The sequence below is a fragment of the Grampus griseus genome, assembly GCF_964374135.1.
Source record: "Grampus griseus genome assembly, chromosome: X".
In the NCBI taxonomy this organism is placed as follows: domain Eukaryota; kingdom Metazoa; phylum Chordata; class Mammalia; order Artiodactyla; family Delphinidae; genus Grampus; species Grampus griseus.
The window spans coordinates 118,474,969-118,495,185 of record NC_138999.1 but is presented as its reverse complement, the minus strand read 5'-3'; the positions used below and the strand labels follow the sequence as shown (position 1 = coordinate 118,495,185).

The window sequence follows — 20,217 nt, the reverse complement described above, 5'->3', positions numbered from 1 at the left end:
GGGGAAGGACTGCCAACTTCTCAGTTTTTCCCTCTGATGTCATCTACCTCTCAGGTTTCTGCCAGGTTGGAGGGGAATGCCCACTCCCCTGGGTGGTAACACTTTCCTCTCCAGAGGCTCCTCCTCTGGAGATGCCTGAGATGGTGAGGAACCAAAGCACCAGCAGTCGCCAGCTCTTAGCTCCACCTCCCTGGTTTGTTTCCTTCGCCTTGACAGAGCCTTGGTCCGGTAAGATGATCTGACCACAGCTGGTCTCCTACACTTAGAACAAGTTGGAGGCAAGAGAACTTGGGGAAGGAATTTGGTTTCACTAAAAATAGCTGCAGTATAGACCCTGTGACTTACCACTCCTCAGAACAGTCTGATATGCACCGCACGGGGTCCACTGACCCCGGCCATCACTTTGGACTATTTGCTTGTCCTGCCTGGAGCCCTTGAAACCACGAGGGGCTTAGGGAGCTGGGGGCGCTTTGGCTCAGATGCAGACTCTTGCAAATCTCAGACGCGCATGGTGGTGATATGACCGAGAAGCTTCCTCCCCCCCGGAGCGCGTGACCGTCGGCACTAATAACAACAGGTCCCTTTAAGAGTTTGGTCCATGGTGGAATATCGCTTGTTCCTCACCACCGGGCCCACTGCATCTCCACTTCTAAGGTAGGTGAAACCAAACTCCTTGGGGGAAATGCTACTGGAACCGTGATCCTCTTGGGTAACCCCAGCCCAGGTTTCCTCAGCCGGGGTCAGGGAGGCAAATGTCAGGGCAGGACGTAGCTTAGGGATAAAAGTCTGAGTCCTTTCCTTGCACCCTCCTGCCCCAAAGCGAAGATATTAGCCAGCAGGAAAGCACCTCAGATGTTAAATTTAACCCTTTCTTAACATCTCTACTTAGAGTTGCCTTTTTTTTTAGGTGCCTTGTCCTTCCTCTCCTGTTACTAACGCTGAGAATTTGAACTTGGCTCAGGGCACTGGTTATCTGTGTTTGCCTTTTCTGCTGTACAGTGACAGAGTGACACAGAGCTGCCTAGAGCAGAGATTCCTGTAGTTCAGGCAGGCCCTGTGACAGAGGGAGTCCACCCCAGGTGCACAAAAGACTTGCTTGGATTCCCTTTCCTCCCTGCAATACCCCTGTCGGGACTCATCTCTGATTTCTAGTCCGTTTATAGCAATGGGCCTTGGGGAAGGAGTTGGAATTGAAGGGGAGCTGGAAAGTTCTGGGGGAGAGGTTAGGAGCCCTCTGAGAGAAAAAGAAGCTGCCTTGGCTGTGGGAAGGTTAAACGCTAACAATTTCTTGCTTTTAAGGTTAACTTTTGAGCACTCGCTGTGCAAAGTACTATGCCAGCATTCCAGCTTGCCAAATCAAGGTGTTTTCATGAAAACGAAGAGACGCTTTAGTAACAGATATGCTTACTTTAAATGAAAACTACAATCTTAAAATATTACATGGCTGGAGGAAACAAATCTCTAGACTCAGAATCATCTGTGTGCATTTTGTAAAAGAATGGATCACTGACTGATACTTTTTTTTTCCTTTCACCCATCTGTGGGGTAGATGAGTGTCTAAATACCATAAACTTAAACTCTTAAACCTAGGGAATTCCCTGGCTGCCCAGTGGTTAGGACTCCGTGCTCTCACTGCCGAGGGCCCGGGGTCAGTCCCTGGTCGGGGAACTAGAATCCCACAAGCCACACAGGCCCAAACAACAAAACAAAAAAACTTAAACCTAGAGGAAAAATGTTGGAAGTCATCTTGTCTAATCCTCCTTATAGGAGCATGAGTTGGGTTGAGTGGCGACCTGGTCTGTACCTAGAGTGTTGCCTCAGCTTTCCCTGTGGCTCAAAATGGATACACATGGTGGTTATTTCCATTTTGAAGCCGTGGTTCTATTGACACCACATCCTACTAGTGCTTTCTCCTTTCCGATAACACTTTAAGGTTCATTCATGTTGTTGCAAAGCTAGATGAAGCTAGAATGCTTTGAATTATTTTCCCCATGTTGCATTTGTGCGGCCACGTGGCGCCATTAATACCAGGCGCTGGTCTTACCACCCAAACGTGTTGTCACATTTTATTGAAAGTTGTCAGGGGTTTTGCATTCAAACTGGGTATTCGTTTTATTGAAACACTCTAGAGAAGGCGATTTGCTGGATGTTGCCTCTAAATAGCACACTTGTCTAGTACTTTGAACAAATGACTCCGCTAAGAAAAACTCCATGAACAAACAACTTTTCAGGAATGCATTTTTCAGTAAAGCAATGCTTCCCATACTCCATTTCATGAACCAATGCCAGGCTGGCTGCCCAGGAATCACCTGGAAAGATTGTTTAAAAATATAGTTTCTGGGCCACATCCCTGGAACTTCAGATTCAAAGGTCTGGGAATGGAGCCCCAGAACCTGGACTTTTAGCAAGCCATCCTGATGCATGGGCAGATTTGGGAAGCATTGTGAAAGTCAAGGTCCTCCTGTTTTTGTTCGTTTGTTTCTTTGTCCCACATCTCTTAATGATTCTCTGTTGCCTTCAGGAAAAGTTCATACTTCGTTTGGCATTCCCCAGGCCCTCCATGTTCTAGCCCTAACCCACCTTCCAATCTCATTCCTCATCTTTCCATTTTGCTTCCATGCCTGGGCACTTTACTAATGCCTTTGACTGCTGTGTCCTTCCTTACCTTTCTGCACACCCAAGTCTGCCCCATTTCTCGTGGTCTATCACAGAAACAGTATGGGTCTAGAACCAAAAAGCAATAGAAAGAGAGAAGCACTTAACAGAATGGAGGAGTAAGGGTGTCCAAAAATACATTCCTCCATGAAAGCAGGGAAAACACTGGGAAATTTGTCAAAATAAGCTTTTTTATAACTTTTTCTGGAAATTAACCAAAGGCTTCAAAAATCCATGAAGCATTTTATTTAAGAAAAATAGCTGGACCTTGATAAGAATAGAGGACTTTGTAGTGTTTTAACTTTCCCTATGTACATCCTCCTCTCCCCAAATCAGTGGCGGCCTTGAAAACCAGTAGCCTAGCAGCTACTAGAAGGAGAACAACAGAGCATCAAACTATGTGAGGCAAAAACTAATAGAACTGCCAAGAGAAATAGATAAATCTACTATCATAGTTGAAAACTTCAACAGCCCTCTTTCAGAAAAAGATAGATCCAACAGGCAGACAGTCAGTAAGAACAGAGTTGAACTGAACAATACCCATCAGTCAACTGGATATAAGTGACATCTATAGTCTACTTCATCTGACAACAGCAGAATACACCTTCTTCTCAAGCTACCATGGAACAGTTGCCAAGATAGACTGCAGTTTGGACCGTAACACACAACTTAACATCTAGACTTCAGAGTGCATAAGAAGGACTCCGAGGGCTTCTTTAAAAATACCAACTCCTGAGACTCACTTCTGGAGATTCTGATTCAGCAGGTCTGGAGTTCTCCTGTGCCTCAGAGGGTCTGATGCTGCCACGCTTTCAGAAACACTACATCTAGCTCAAATGTCATCTCTTTATGAAACCATTTCTCAAGGTGTTCGTGCTTCTCCACTCCCAAAGCATTTTGTTTATAGATCGTAATTTAATGCTTCACTCTTTACCTTTTATTTGAATTATTCCTGTACATTATCATTTCTCTCACTCAACAAACATCCACTGAGTGCCTAATATAAAAGATATATCCTTCCTCAAGAATGCACGCTCCTTGGGAGGAGGGATCTCTGTCCATTTATCTGTGTAAACACCTTAGGCCTGAGTGTGCAGTGTCAGTGGAATCGTAAAGTTTAAATCACCTTGCGGTAGATGAAGCGAGGATAGAAGCTGTCCCAAGATAAAGCTTTATTTTCCCTAAGAAAGGTGAATGTGAGGCAGATCCTCTCTGTCTCTATGCCCAAAATCTGAGATTTATGCACCAGCAAGGGATCTGAGAAGCCTTCTGTGGTTGGGAAATCTCAGAGCACAATGATGACTGGATTCCAGGAAGTCTCTTGCCTTAGGTAGGATGGGAAAGCACCTGGCATTTCTAAATGCAGTAGTTCTGCCATAAGGGAGGGATGAACATAGTGCCAAGGGATGCAGAGGCAGGGCAGGAGACCTTGGGTGATGGAGATCTGCAGGGGCTTCACTTGGGGCAGACTTCCCTTCTGTGCCTCACCTGGTGTAGCAACTGCAGTTCCTCTAGAATCGTCCATTACTGAAATGCTGTGGCTCTTTAATTATTTGTAATTTACTTAAACACGTATATAATATATAATTATGTAAAAATGTACAACTCGCATTGCTAGCCTCATATGTGTCCTTCCATATTTCTGTTCTCATATAACTATATAAAACATGCATATGTACACATAGACACATGAATATATCTTTTTTGTTATAGATTATTTTACAAAAATTATGTCATGTTACTTAAACATTTCTGGATCTTATTCTTCTTACCATCTACTAGCTGTGTGACTTTAGGTTCTCTGGGCTTCAGTTTCCTCATTTGGAAAATGAGGATGATGATAGTACTTATCTCATGGGTTTATTATGAGGATTCATTGAGTTAAAATACATAAAGCACTTAAAATAGCGCTATATGTGAGTGTTTGCTATTAGCATCATTACTATTATTCTCATTCAACAAAACCTACAAGTCAACTGCAGTTGATTGGTTTCATTCTTTTTAATGGTTGCACAGAATTTTGTGATGGAGAACAATTTCTCTATCCATTTGACTTTTAGTGGACATTCACTTTGCTTCCATTTTTTTTTTTTTTTTTGGTCACTAAAAAGCAACATTGCAGGGCTTCCCTGGTGGCGCAATGGTTGAGAGTCCGCCTGCCGATGCAGGGGACACAGGTTTGTGCCCGGGTCCGGGAAGATCCCACATGCCGCGGAGCGGCTAGGCTCGTGAGCCATGGCCGCTGAGCCTGCGCGTCCGGAGCCTGTGCTCCGCTAACGGGAGAGGCCACAACAGTGAGAGGCCCGCGTACTGCAAAAAAAAAAAAAAAAAAAAAGCAACATTGCAATAAACACCTTTGTATATATACCCTTACCTGCACTTTTTTTCTTACTCTGGGACAGATTCCCAGGAATGAAATAGCTAAGTTGTTGAAGAGTGTATACATGTTGTTTTAAATTTCATTAAATGTTGCCATATTGCTTTCTAAAAAGCATGTAACAAAGGCACAGTTCCACCAGTAATGTACGGGTGTACACCTTTTCCTGCAATCCCACCAACAGTTGATCTTTCTGCTCTTCTTAAGTTTTAACAGTCCTATGAAAAAGGTCGTCTCATTGTTATTTTAACTTGAGTTTCTCTGGCTATTCATGAGTCTGAGTGTCTTTTGAAAAACTTTTTGGCCATTTGGATTTGCTTCTTAGTGGCTCTTCATATCCTTTCCCTATTTTTTGAATGGGTTGTTTTTCCTTGTCAATTTCTAAGACCTCCTCCTATATTATTGCTATAAGCCCCACATCTACTCCCTGTGTGCAGCTCTGTTTCCAATTTCTTATTTTATTGATTTTAATTATTGGACCTTGTGGCAAAATTTTGAAAAAATATATATAGTTAAATTTCTTTCATAACTTCTGGGTTCTAAAGATTGGTTAAGAGGGTTTTCCCACTCCTAGGTGGCGCGTGTATTTTACTAGATTTTCTTGTAGGACTTCTACTGCTTTTATATTAAAATATGTCTTTACCCAGAAACTACTGACTTGGGGCATAAAATAGAGGTCCAATTTTTTACTCTTCCGAATTAATAGCCAGTTACATCCTTATTGTTCACTAACAATCCATCTTTTTCCCACTAAAGTGAAATAATACTTTTGCCGTGTATTCACTGCTTGTATATGGGACTTAATTCTGCATTCTCTATTTCATTCCTCTGATCTAATTGCCTATTATTCCCATGCCACTACCATGTTTTGACTTGATTATGGTGACGTTAGGGTATATCTGATATCTGGTTAAGATATTTCTCTCTCATTATTCTTATTTTTCATGGCTATCCTAAGGTTTTTATTCTTCCATCTAAGTATTAAGATTATGTCTACAGATCTTCCTGATCTTATGATGAGGTTACATCTTCAAAAATCCATCATAAGTTGAAAATATCCTAAGTCAAAAATGCATTCAATACACTTAACCTACAGAGCAACATAGCCTAGCCTACCTTAAACGCGCTCAGAGCACCTACATTAGCCTGCAGTTGGGCATAATCCTCTAACACAAAGCATATTTCAAAATAAAGTGTGGAATATCTCATGTAACTTATTGAATACTGTCCTGAAAATGGAAAACAGAATGGTTGTCTGGGTACAGAATGATTGTAAGGGTATCGGGTGATCGCGTGGCTGACGGGGAGCTGCTATGGCTGCCACTGGCCAGCATCACGAGAGAGTATCTGACCGCATATCACTAGCCCAGAAAAAGATCAAAATTCAAAATTCGAAGTATGGTTTCGTTATATCTGTATCTATATCTGTATCTATATCTATATATAAAGGCAAACACTTATTTAATATAAAGGTTCACAGATACACAACATATTCATATTATCAAAATTCATAAGCAAAATCACTATTTTTTTTCATGGAAAGACATTTTATTTTAAATAAGCAGTGTGTACATGTCAATCCCAAACTCCCAATCTATCCCTCCACCCCACCCCTCCCCTCTGGTAACTATAAGTTTGTTCTCTAAGTCTGTGAGTCTCTTTCTGTTATGTAAATAAGTTCATTTGTATAATTTTTTTAGATTCCGCCTATATGCGATATCATATGATATTTGTCTTTCTCTGTCTACCGAGTATATATTGGTTTTGCACCATTGTAAAATCGAAAACTCATAAGTCGAGGCATCATAAATGGGGGACCATCTGTAAAAATAAATTCCCTCTTTTTTCCTTGAAAAATTATGTTGGGAATTTAACTTGGGATTTTAAAAAGGGTACTGGTTTTGGGAGAATTGACATTTTATGATATAAAGTCTTATGATTCTTTAATTCATTCCCTTTTTCCAGATTTTATGTCCTTCAGTAAGCTATTGTAATTCTTCATACTGGCCTGACACTTTTTTTGTTATATAGGTTTTTTCATTATTATGAACATGATTTTTCCCATTTTCATTTCTTGGTGTTGATTGCTTGAATAGAGAAACACTATTTGTTTTGTATAGTAACCTTGTATGCTCTACCATACCAAATTCTCTCAATAAGTCTCACAGATTTTATTAGAGTGTTTTGTTTGAGTAGCTGTACAAATATACCACTAGCAGACGAAGAAATAGACGCCTTTTCTGCTATTTGTTAGTTCTTTCTCTCTTTTTATTCTGCCTTTTTTATAAGCTAGAATCTCCAAGGCAATGTTGAATAATAATGGGGGTAAGAGGCATTCTTGCCTACTTCTGAATTTTATTCAAGTAGGTCAGTGTTTTGCCATTTGGGATAATATTTGGCATCCATTTTTGGTAAACAATCTGTATTATTTTAAGAAATTTCCTTCTAATCCTATTTAACTTAGAAATGTGTTAGGAGAGCAGCTGAATTTTATCAGTTGACTTTTAAGCCTTTCTTGATATCATTATTCATAGTTTTCCTCTTTAATTTGCTGATGTAATGAGTTATGTTGATAGATTTGCTGATACTGAACCTCCTTTGCATTTCCAAATATAATCCTATATGTCAGTAATTCCTGTGAAACAAACCAGCCAAAACTGCAGTGGCTTCAAAACCAACAATCATTTCTTCCTGCTCATGTTTTCTTCAGGTTAGTTGGGGTCTGGTTGGTCTAGTCTGGGCTCAGCTGAGTGGCTCTGCTTGTTGCTGTAAGTCTGTTGGTCCGATGGGGCTGCTTTGCTTCAGGTTGTGGTGGTGGGAGCAGCTTTGCCCCAGGTGACTCTTATCCTCCTTGTGGGGCAAGCAGGCAGAAGCACAAGAAGGGAGGCGGCAATGCACAAGGCCTCTTGAGGCCTAGCGCGGGGAGTGGTACCCGTCTACTTCATTTTATTCACCCAAAGGCATTTGGCTGATCCCAAAGTTAAGGGGCAGGGAAATGTATACCACGTTGATGGCAGGAACTCCAAAATCACATGTAAAAACTCTTAGACACAAGGAAGGGTGAAGAATTATGGTCCTATGTAGCTATAATTTTACTTTGTTGAAAGATTGTTGGATTGTATTTGCTAATGTTGTATTCAAAATTTCAGCATCTACATTTTTTAAAGTATTTATTTATTTTCCTTTCTTTCTTTTTTTTTTGGCTGCGTCAGGTCTTAGTTGCGGCGCGCAGGATCTTTGTTGAGGCATGCAGGATCTTTTTGTTACGGTGTGTGGTCTGCTTAGGTTTCTCTCTAGTTGTGGCGCGCAGGCTCCAGAGCACGTGGGCTCTGTAGTTTGTGGCATGCGAGCTCAATAACTGTGGCTCGCAGGCTTAGTTGCCTCGCAGCATGTGGGATCTTCCCCAACCAGGGATCGAACCCGCATCTCCTGCACTGGAAGGCAGATTCTCTACCACTGGACCACCAGGGAAGTCCCCAGCATCTACATTTTAAAAGTGAGTGTTTATGGATTTCTTTTTGGTTGCCTCCTTTGTAGATTTGAATATTAAATTTAGATTGGCTTCCTAAAAAAGAATTAAGGGGGTTCCCATTGACTTGCTCTGTAGATGACCCCAGCTTTCTCCACCGAAGAAACCAGTGGCCAACACACCCGCCATAAACCCCCTACAGATTTCACTAGGCTTTTGCCCCACAGCTATTTGCCTCTACTGACATTAGCCATCTGAGTCCCTCCCCACTCCCTTCACCCTGCTCCCACCCAAGCCCTGAATTTGCACAGGCAGCCAGCCCAGGCCTCTGTGGCTGCAAGAGTGCAAGGCGCAAACCTAGACCCCCCACAGCTGACCCACACCACTGTGTGTGCTCTCAGGGCTAGACCCTCCAGCTGTGCACCTGCACACTGCGGGCCTGACACCCATCACCAGCCTTCATTGACATGTGTGCATCTGTGGCAACATCCTATAGCTGTGGAAGTGCACACTGATAGCCAGGGCCTCTGCAGTTGCTTGTGGGCCTGGATCTGGCCCTGTCTCCTGTCACTGGCACCACTAGGCTCACCTGCAGCTAGACCCAGCATCTGTGCACTTGTACACCTCCCGCCTTTCTCCCAACACTGGTCTCCACTACCGTGCATCAAAAACAATAAGATACTTAGTAATAAATTTAACCAAAAAATCTATATACCCAAAGCTAAAAGACATTGATGAAAGAAACTGAAAAAGACACAAATAGAAAGATATCCTATGTTCATGGATCAGAGGAGTTAATATTACTAAAACGTCCATACTACCCAAAGCCCTCTATAGATTCATTGCTATCCCTATCAAAATTCCAATGGCACTTTTCACAGAAATAGAAAAAACAGTCCTGAAATTCATGTAGAACCACAAAAGACCCTGAATAGGCAAAGCAATCTTGAGAAAGAAGAAAGATGGAGGCCTCACTCGTCCTGATTTCAAACTATATTACAAAGCTATAGTAATCAAAACGTTGAGGTATTGAGATAAAACCAGACACATAGATCAACGAAACAGAATCAAGAGTCCACTAGAGAGACAAGAATACTCAATGGAGAATGGATAGTCTCTTCAATAAATGCTGTTGGGAAAACTGGATGCCCATATACAAAAGAATGAAATTGGACTTCTATCCTACACCACTCACAAATATTAACTTGCAATGGATTAAGGACTTAATTGTAAGACCTGAAACTGTAGAATTCAAAAAAGCTCCTAGACCTTGGTCATGACAATGATTGTTTGGATATGACACCGAAAACATAGGCAACAAAAGCAAAAATTAACAAGTGGAACCACATTAAACCAAGAAGCTTCTGCACAGAAAAAGAAGCAATCAAGAAAATGAAAAGGCAACCTACAGGATGGAAGAAAGTATTTCCAAACCATATATCTGATAAGCGATTAATATACAAAATCTATAAAAAACTCACAACTCAATAGCAAAAACACCCAAACAATTCAGTTAAAAAATAGGCAAAGCACCTGAATGGACATTTTTTCAAAGAAGACATACAAATGGCCGACAGGTACATGAGAAGGTACTCAGTGTCACTAATCATCAGGGAAATGCAAATCAAAACCAAAATGAGATATCACTTCACATTTGTGTGAATGGCTATCATCAAAAAGACGAGAGATAACCAATGCTGGTGAGGATGTAGAGAAAAGGGAACTCTGGTGCACTGTTAACAGAAATGTAAATTGGTATAGCCACTGTAGAAAACAGTATGGAAGCTCCTCAAAAAATTAAAAATAGAACTACCATATGATCCAGCAATTTGACTTCTGGGTATATATCTGAAGGAGAAGAAATTACTGTCTTGAAGTGATATCTGCATCCCCATATTCATTGCAGCATTATTCACAATAGGCAAGACATGGAAACAACCCAGGTGTTCATTGATGGAGGAATGGATAAAGAAGATGTGGTATATATACATAATGGAATATTATTCGGCCATGAAAAAGAAGGATATCCTGCCATTTGTGACAACATGGAAGAACCTTGATGGCATTATGCTAAGTGAAATAAGTAAGGTAGAGAAAGACAAATACTATGTGATCTCACTTGTATATGGAATCTAAAAACATTGAACTCATAGAAACAGAAGAATGGTGGTTGCCAGGGGCTGAGGGTTGATGGAAATGGTTAGATGTTGGTCAAAGAGTACAAACTTTCAGTTATAAGATGAAGAAGTTCCAGGGATCTAATATATAGCATGTGGAGACTACAGTTAACAATAAGGTACTGAATATTTTAAAGTTTCTATGAGACTAGAGCTTTAATGTTCTTACTATAACAACAGCAACAACAATAAAATAGTAATTATGTGAGGTGAAAGCTGGGTTGACTAACCTTATTTGGGTAAACATTTCAGAATATATGTGTATCAAATCATAACATTGTACATCTTAAACTTACATATTGTTGGGGAGTTCCCTAGCAGTCCAGTGGTTAGGACTCAGTGCTTTCACTGCTGAGGGCCCGGGTTCAGTCCCTGGTCAGAGAACTAAGATCCCACAAGCCAAACGGCCAAAAAAAAAAAAAGAAAGAAAAACACCCAAAAAACAAAAAAACTTACACAATGTTATGTGTCAATTATATCTCAATAAAGCTGGGGACGAAAAATAATTAAAGAGCTTTCCTTCTATTTTATGGCCTGAAGTAGTTTAAATAATATTAAAATTACTTGTTTTTAAAAAAAGTTGAATTAAAACAGCTGAACCACTCTGTTATGATGACATTTTCAGTGGTAGATATTTATTCACTTTTTCAATCTCTTTTTTGATAATTGACCTATTCAACACTTCTTGTTGGGTTAATTTTGGTTTCTGAAAAATCATCCCTTTTGTCTAAATTTTCAAATTTGCTGCGGTAGAGTTTAATGTAGTGTCATTTTATAATTATTCAAATCTTTTATGTATACTTTTCCATTTCCAGTGTTGTCAATGTTTATTCTCCCTTTTTCCTTAATGAGACTTGCAAGAAGGTTATCTGTTTTATATGTCTTTTCAAAGAACAAGTTTTGACTATCTCATTAATTCCATCTTTTTTGTTGTTAAAGCCTTTTCCTAGTTCTTTTTAGTTTAATTTCTGGTTCTTTCCCACATATCTTAAGACGAATACTAAGTTCTTTTATCTTTGTTCATTAATACTGAAGACATTTAAGAATATAATTTTTTTTCTGAGAAAGGCAGTTTACTGTGCCAAGTAGGTTTTATTTTTATTTTTTTATTATTTTTTATTTTATTTATTTTTGGCTGCATTGGGTCTTCGTTGCTGTGCGCGGGCTTTCTCTAGTTGTGGTGAGTGGGGGCTACTCTTCGGTGCGGTGCATGGGCTTCTCATCGCGGTGGCTTCTCTTGTTGCAGAGCATGGGCTCTATGCACGCGGGCTCAGTAGTTGTGGTGCACGGGCTCTAGAGCACAGGCTCTGTAGTTGTGGAGCACGGGCTTAGTTGCTCCGCGGCATGTGGGATCTTCCCGGACCAGGGATTGAACCCACGTCCCCTGCATCGGCAGATGGACTCTCAACCACTGTGCCACCAGGGAAGCCCCAAGTAGGTTTTAGAATAGTGTTCTTTTAAATTGCTTTCTAGATAGTTTGTAATCTCACTTTTGATCCAGTGGTGTTCTAGGGGTATATTTCTTAATTTCCAAACAGTTATTCTTTGCATCTTTTAAATTATTTAAATCTTATAGCTGTTATGCTCAGCAAATCTCTTTTCTATTATCTTTTAAAAATATTACTGCCTTTCCTCTGTCTCTTCCCTCTTCTTCTAGAAGACTTCTTATTCTTCAGGGTCTACAAGTCTCTTACATTTTCCTTCATGATTCCCTGTCTAGGTATTTTCGACTTTGTGCTCTGCGATTCTTCTTTTACTTTCTCTTCCAGGTCACAATTTTGGGTCTCAGCAGTGATCATCCTTTCCTTCAGTTCATCTACTGAACTGTATAGTTGGGGAATCACATTTTGTAGTTCCAGAAAGCCTCTTTTTAGGCTGCACTTGAATCTCTGTGTAAGTGCCTTTTTTTTTAAAATTAATTTTTATTGGAGTATAGTTGCTTTACAATGCTGTGTTAGTTTCTGCTGTGCAGCAAAGTGAGTCAGTTATACATATACATATATCCACTCTTTTTAAGATTTTCTTCCCATTTAGGTCACCACAGAGCATTGAGTAGAGCTCCCTGTGCTCTACAGTAGGTTCTCATTAGTTATTTATTTTATACATAGTAGTGTATATATGTCAATCCCAATCTCCCAACTCACCCTACCCCCTCTTCCCCCCTTGGTAACCGTAAGTTTGTTCTCTACATCTGTGACTCTATTTCCTATTTTGTTGTTATAGCTGTTGTGGTTGTTCAAGTTGGCATTTGTTATCCCCCCGTCAGTTTATTTCTTTAGACATACATTGCTTCATCAACCTTCCACCGGGTGCTGGATGCACAGAGATGGTTATAAAGGATTTTGTTGTTGGCCCATAGCAGTCAGCTCACGGTGGAAGGGGTCTCCGAGAGCTCCGCAGAGGCTAGGAGGCCCTCAAGTGGTGGGAAACTAAGTACCTGAAGGAAGCCGCCCTCTTCCTAGGTCTCCTCGCAGAGTGCCTCTCTGCTCCTTTACTTCATTCTTTCTTGGCCCGTAGGAGGCCTAGGAGACGGGCAATACAGATCTGATACTGTTTCCCGATCTCCTGGTCTCCTTGGGCCGGGCCTTTCTGGTGCTGCATCCCCACCTTTGCTCAGCTCTCAAGGGAGAAGGTGCGACAACACTTCTTTCTGCTGAGACTCCCACAATGCCTAGGGCTTCGCTCACATCCGAGTTTTCTCCACAGACCTCAGTAGCTTTTTGGCTGAGGAGAGGCAGGCAGCCTGGAGTTGAGGATGGAAACAACCCATGCTTGGGTCACCATCTTCCCAGAATCTTCTGTGGTTTCTAAAGAGAAAGAAGAAAGGCTTTTAGATGACTGGACCTTAGTTACATCACTTCCAGGGAGTCGCTCTTTAATAACACAGGGCTGGTGGTGAGGCTCAGGGTGGAACCTATATCAGTTTGGGCGCAGTCGTGAAAATAGAACTACTGAAATATTGCAGGAAGAAGAGATCTGTCTATCTATCTAACCATATCTATGTATATATTTATAAAAAGTGGGAGTAGCTAGGAGAGTGAAGGTCCACAAGGTTTACGCCAGAGGCTCAAATGTCTCTAATTGTTACTGAGTCCAAGCTCGCTCTGCTCACCGCACGACAGGCCAATAAATCGGAGACGAGGTGTTGAGGCAAGGAAGACGACTTTATTCGGAAAGCCGGCAGACGGAGGAGATGGCAGACTAATGTCTCAAAATAACCATCTTATCAGGGTCTGGATGCCAGTTTCTTTTATAGATTCAGAGAGGGAAGTAAAGTAAGTAAAAAGGCAAAATAGAGAGGGAGAGGTGGTGAGGAAGTGAAGTAAAAAGGGCCATCAGTCTTGCAAAACATTTCCTGGAATGACCAGCCTCTGTGAGGGGGTGTGTTAATTTCAGCCATCCACAGGTGGGCAGGGTCAGATCCTCTCCCTGTGAGCTGAACAGAGGCACTTTAGTTGGACATTCAGGCAGAGGGGCAGGGTTCCCTGAGGCAGGCCGTTATGTGTGATTATAATAACAAGAGCAACGAAAAGCAAAGGTTAAAGTCAAAGAAACAGATCCAACATGGGAGTCCGATTTAGCTCTTCCCTGTTACATAATGACTCCAACTTGAAGCATTGGAGGGGGTGAGGAAGTCAGAACTCACTGGAATTCTGAGAAGTCACCAGGTCTCGCTGAAAAAGGTGACCCGGAAGGGGAAGCTCATAGAGAGATGTGTGACGTCACACCGTCTTGAATGTCGCAGCGTCCCGAGAACAGTGACTTCTGCTTCATTCCCACCTTCCAGGTCTGTTTCTCTCAGTGGCAAAGTCTAAGCTGGAATCACACAGCGGAGGGCCTTCTGGGTAACCTGGTTCCTGGCCTTGGTCAGGAGTGGCAGTGGTACCTGAGCTGACCACAGACAGTCGAGCTCAGTACCCCAGCAGGAAGACCAAAGAGGCGCAGGGTAGGACTGTGGCTGTGGCGGAGTGGCCTCTGGAGAGACTTCTGCCTTTGGCCCCAGTGTGTAGCTCTCTTGAGCGCATGCTTTGACGTGGCTCTCAGAGACGTCCTCTCCACTAACACCAAAGCCACAGCATCACTCACTCACTGGTCATGGATTCTTCCAGAATCCTGTGGCCCAGTGCCAAGACTGGTAGGTGAGCCTTCTTGACTATGTCAGCATCTGGCAGTGCAAACTGCTTAGGTTTTTGCAACGGAAAGACCTACGTTCAAATCCCTCTACTGCTGTCCGCTACCCGGGCAGGTAAATCGCTCTTTCTCAGCCCTTTTCATTATTTGTAAATGAAGGGTGACAATATCTAACTTTTAGGACAGTTAGAAGTATGAAATGACAATTTCTATAAAGCACCATCTATTAATTGCCTCTCCAGTTCTGGGTCATTAGTCTTGCTGCCTTGACAATGCTTCTAGTGTTTGCCTATGGGGAAGAAAAATGATGCTGTTGCTTCATTCATTCCGTAGTAAGTGGGGACCCTCAGAGGGGCTCCTCTTTTGCTGGCTGAGTGGCAGGGAGGCAGATCTCCTATCACTGATCTGAGATACTCTCTCCAGAAGCAGACCACAGTAAATCCTGACCTTTCAGGCTGGGTGATATAGGGAAAAGGGAGGCTTTATGTAACAGAGTGAATAAATATGGAGAAAAAAGTAATAGGGAACAGTCATGCTAGACCCCGCTAGTGGGAGAGGGGATGAGAACATGGAAAGGAAAATACCACTGGAGGCTGCACTGGCAGAAGTGGAACAGAGGAGAATAAAGAATCGCAGGAGTGGGAAACCGAGTATGGCGAGTCCCTTAGAGAAGAACACAGCCGCAGACTGGCAGCTACAGCTCTACCAACAACAGTGTGATGGTTACCGTCACCCCAGCTATGTGCCGGGTGCAACTCCATTCTGTGCCCAGTAAAATCACACCAACTGGGTTACAGTTTCTAGGTAAGGAGAGTGCAGGTACAAGTGTCTCATCACATCATTAGAAACCCAGCTCGGAATTTCTTGACCATCTGCAAGTTATTCCTCTTTTCCTAAAATGTAACTGTTATAGACAGTAGCAGCTGGGTATCCGGGCTCTGTGGGCAGGTATAAATCCAAGCGCCAAACCCTGACGCTCCAAAGAGGGTTCCAAGCAACTTGGAGGCAAAAGGCACTAGCAACACAGTGATGGTCACTTAAATCACCAGAAGAAGAGGAAGTTTCTCAGAATCTCTCTTTACCAAAAGCCTGGGCCGTCAGACAGTGTTGGAGAGAAAGAGAGAGGAGTCACAGGCTGGGATCTCTGAAAGCAGATGGAGTTTGTGCTGGAAGATGCTCATTAGGGATCAACACCTGTAAAAGGAAGAGGGAGGAGGTGGGATGGGGCAGAGGGAGAAGTTGAACTGCGATGCAGGTGCATCAAGGCCTCGGCCCATCAGGTGGGGAGCTGTGGCGTGAGTGCCCTCTGCCAGAGAGCCTGCATTGAGCGCAGATGGCCAGGCCTCGTTCACTGGGATGTGGGCCGCCCCAGGAAGGACATGACTTCCGGTGAGGTCAGGGTTCTGCAGCTGAGGCAGACCCTGAAGGAGCTGACCTCTAGAGGCTGCCCCCTGACAGGCCCCTGACAGCTGGATAGGAAGACCTTCCTGGAAGGGGAATCCCACTGGCACACCTCCCTGTCTACCATGTGGGGGGCGGGTATGCACAGAAAGCGAATGAAAGCCAAGTCAGCCCTGAGATCTCTGTTCTTGCTCTAATGCTTGGCTTTATTTATTTAAAAAATTTTTTTTGCCCGTGCCCTGTGGCATGTGGGATCTTAGTTCCCCGACCAGGGATTGAACCTGTGCCCCCTGCATTGGAAGTGTGGAGTCTTAACCACTGGGCCGCCAGGGAATTTCCTGCTTGGCTTTATTTTTAAATAAAGAGAAGTTTTAGAGCCACTAATTATTTTCTAACATTTACAAAATATGCAGTGTCGCAGAGTAGAAAGAGCAGGGTCTTTGGAAACGGGAGATCCTACCCGAGGACATGGGTGTCAAGGTGTCTGCCTTCTAGTGTGGTGGTTGGCTTCCCCCAGAAAGAAAGTGGAGCTGCCAAGTCTCCTAAAGTTTGGCCGGGAACTGGCACAGCATCACTTCGGCCACATTATTTTGGTAAGAACAAGCCACAAGGCCAGCCTGGATTTAAGAGGACATTACCTCTAGAGAGTGGAGTGGCATATGCATACAGGATGAGGAGAAATTGTTGGTCACTATTCCAGTTACGATTTCTGCATAACTTATTACCCTAAAATGTAGCACCTAAAAGCATCCATTTAATTCTGCTCCTAATATTATGGGTCAGGAGTTAGAGAAGGGTGCCACTGAGTAGTTCTCCACTGAGGGGTCTTTCACAAGGTTGAGGTCAGATGTCACCTGGAGCTGCAGTCATTTGATGGTTTGGCTGTCGTCTGGGAGCTCAGCTAGCACTGTCAGCTGAAGAGCCTAGATGTCACGTCTCCACCATGGTGGTCTGAGGGTAAGCTGACATCATGCCGGCTGGCTTTCCGCAGAGCAAACGTCCTAAGAGGGCCAGGCAGAAGCTGCATGGCCTTTGCTAACCTATCCTAAAACGAATAGAGCATCACTTCCACCAGTGAAGCGGTTACAGGCCACCCAGAATCAAGGGGAGGAGTCAGTGCCCACCTCGCAATGGCCAGGCCACAGTCACCATCTTTGGACATTACTTTACCCAACTCTTTCTTTAAAAAAAATTTTAGTGGAGTGTAGTTGATTTACAATGTTGTGTTAGTTTCAGGTGTACAATAAAGTGAATCAGTTATACACATACATATTTCCACTCTTTTTTTTAGATTCTTTTCCCATATGGGCCATTACAGAGTATTGAGTAGAGTTCCCTGTGCTACACAGTAGGGTCTTATTATATTTTACCCAACTCTTACGTCACAGAAATCCACCAACTCGCCTATGCTGCTGCTAGAAAGCAATGTTAAGTCATGACATAGATAAACACTGTAGAGTTTGCATCAGAAATGAGTCCTTTCAGAGCTCTAGCATTTGGATCTCAAAATTCAAAGTGCTGAGATGTGAGCTTAAAAATCAAAGGGACTTCCAACTCCCAGATCTTGGTCCCTTGGGCCTTGCTTTATCTCAGGTATCCTGGCTGGAAGTGTAGCTTTTGCCAGGCTGCCTCCTTCTGAACCAGCTTTCTGCTGTGAAGTGCTTTCACAAATGAAAACCACATTTGGTCCAGTGAGAAGCAGTCTTGTCACTGAAACGTCTAATTTGGTGGTTTCTGATGACAATGGCTCTACACTCAGACAGTTCAAACCTGACAGGAAGAAGCCCTAAGTGTATCTGTCCTCCACGACCCCACTCACCCTACCCTTACCCTCCCACGCAGACAATGGAACCGAGTGGCATCTTGCCCAGAAGCATTGCTCAGAGCTGCTGGAGGATGAGCAAACCTGGAATCCAGAGGCTGGTGTCTTGGGACATTTGGGGACTGGCATGAAACAGACACCAGGGAGATGATAGGGCCAAGAGGATGAGACTCTTAGTAGCTTTCCCACTTTCCTACCAAAGACTCAAGCTCAGCTCCTCCCTCCGGAAAACAACCAGGCCCTCTTTAGGGGCGTGGCCCTGCAGCCTTTTGTTTTGGAATATTGCCTTAATTCCAGGACTGAGTTACCTGACTATACAGGGTAATCCCTGTGCCCCATGTTGTGTCAGATGAATGGAGTTCTCTCTCGTAGGAGGGACAGAGACAGGACAGAAGGGACCATTTTACCATAGTGACAAGGCAGGGAGGAGTGAAGGGATCAGATAGCACCAAGTGCTAGAGCGAAAGTGAAGGAGCTTCCACCCCAGTGGGATGGGGCAGAAGGATCTGGGAGGGGCAGAGAAGTGCTACAGTCTAAGCCCGGGCTTCACTGAGATGCTTCCACACTGAGTCCATTTGGTGGTGGGGAAAAGACCACCCTCTGAATACCCTATCTCAGAGGTCAGATCTTCCTGTGGCCGATCATCCGAAATTACAAGGCGCTCAGGGGCTGAACACACTGGAGCGTGCCTTTTTTGAGCCAGTACCAACGACATTTTGTTCATATTCTCACAGGGCTTGGAGAAAGGGAAGGCCTCCATGCCTTTCATGAAAGAGGCTGCCCGTGACCCCCCTAGCAGGGTCTTCAGAAGCTTTGTTTAGAGGAGATTGCTTGTCCTGGTCCTTGAATATTCATGATTCTTGGTCTCTGGCATGAATGCCTTTATGACGTCATTGATTTGCCCCCATATGAACACACATCACTATATTGTTCTTGCATGAAATGTCTAGTTTCTTTAGCTTCTGATTATTTCTTTGGCAGAGTGGTTTATGGTGAAGAAACACGCTTTATCTTTTTGCGTTCATGGACAGGCAGACTCCACTAATACTCCCAAGCAGACATCTCTTCAACTCACCTCAATCATATTAACTAACCTAGGTTTAGTCGTATGTTAACTATTATTGTCCTTCAAGGAACAGGGTTGATATCTGGCTTCCAGCTGGAAGTTAACTGTGCCGGAGGTGCCAGAGGTGATAGGGCTTGCGGGATGAGGGAGTCTTCTCTGTGCAGAAAACTTCCCTGGAAATCTTAGTGTGTCAGGAAAGCTGAGATACTCAGGATGGACACCATGCTTAATAACCCCCAAGACAGAGACTGACCCTTTTCCCAAAAGAGGGTCTTGTTGCTTACTGGAGTTATGTAGACAAAGCAAATGTTATGTGTACAGAAGAGAGGAGTGTGTGTGTGTGTGTGTGTGTGTGTGTGTGTGTGTGTGTGTGTGTGTGTTTGAATGTGCTGAGTTAAGGGAGTTTAAAAAGACTGAGGGGTTCAAGATTGGCAGATAGGTTCAGTGAAAATGTGCTTCCCCCCTCTTTTTAACAGGCTGATAGGAGTGTTGAGAGACCATGTGGTCTAATAGAAGAGCACGGAAAAGACAGACCCACCTGGTTTCCTATCCTGGCTCTCCTAGTTTTTTATCCAGGCTCCACCACTACGAGCTGTGTGACCTCTGGGCAAGTTACTTAACCTCTCTGAGCCTCAGTTTCCTCATTTGTAAAATGGAAATAACACTTCCTAGGACTGCTGTGAAGATGAAATAAGATAATGATGTAAAGCATTCAGCACACTGTTTGGCACAGGGTAGGTGCTAAATCCATAGTAACTGATTATTATTGGGTGTAAACTGAGGACTCTTTCCCCTTTTCCCCTTCATCTTTCCTCTAAACCCACCCAAGTTTCCACCCCTTTTGAATTCCGGTCATTTGAAGAGAAATTCTTTCTTTCCCAGAGTACTGATACTAATGATCTAAACTTGGGTTGGATAATCACATTGTGTCATCAACCTCCAGATTATTAGATATTATTTACAAGAAAAATAGGCCTGGAGTTCCTCCCAGACCAAGGACAGAGGCTGCAAATTGAATTTAGAGGGTTGCCAACCTTTAGACCCGGGCTGGAGGCAGGGGCAGCCCACTCTCCTGGTCTTGAAAGCCACAGCAGGCTCTTGTAATTGAGTCACCGCCTG

At 43.2% G+C, this 20,217-nt stretch overlaps 1 protein-coding gene across 1 annotated transcript in view; it reads left to right on the top strand.

The window, feature by feature from the left end:
* Positions 1-385: 385 nt before the first annotated feature.
* Positions 386-20,217, top strand: part of FGF13 (fibroblast growth factor 13) — a gene marked incomplete at its 5' end in the record, with an annotated part of 525,641 nt that continues 505,809 nt past the window's right edge. Inside the window, one exon of the mRNA XM_082681965.1 lies at positions 386-654. The remainder of the gene's footprint in view (positions 655-20,217) is intronic.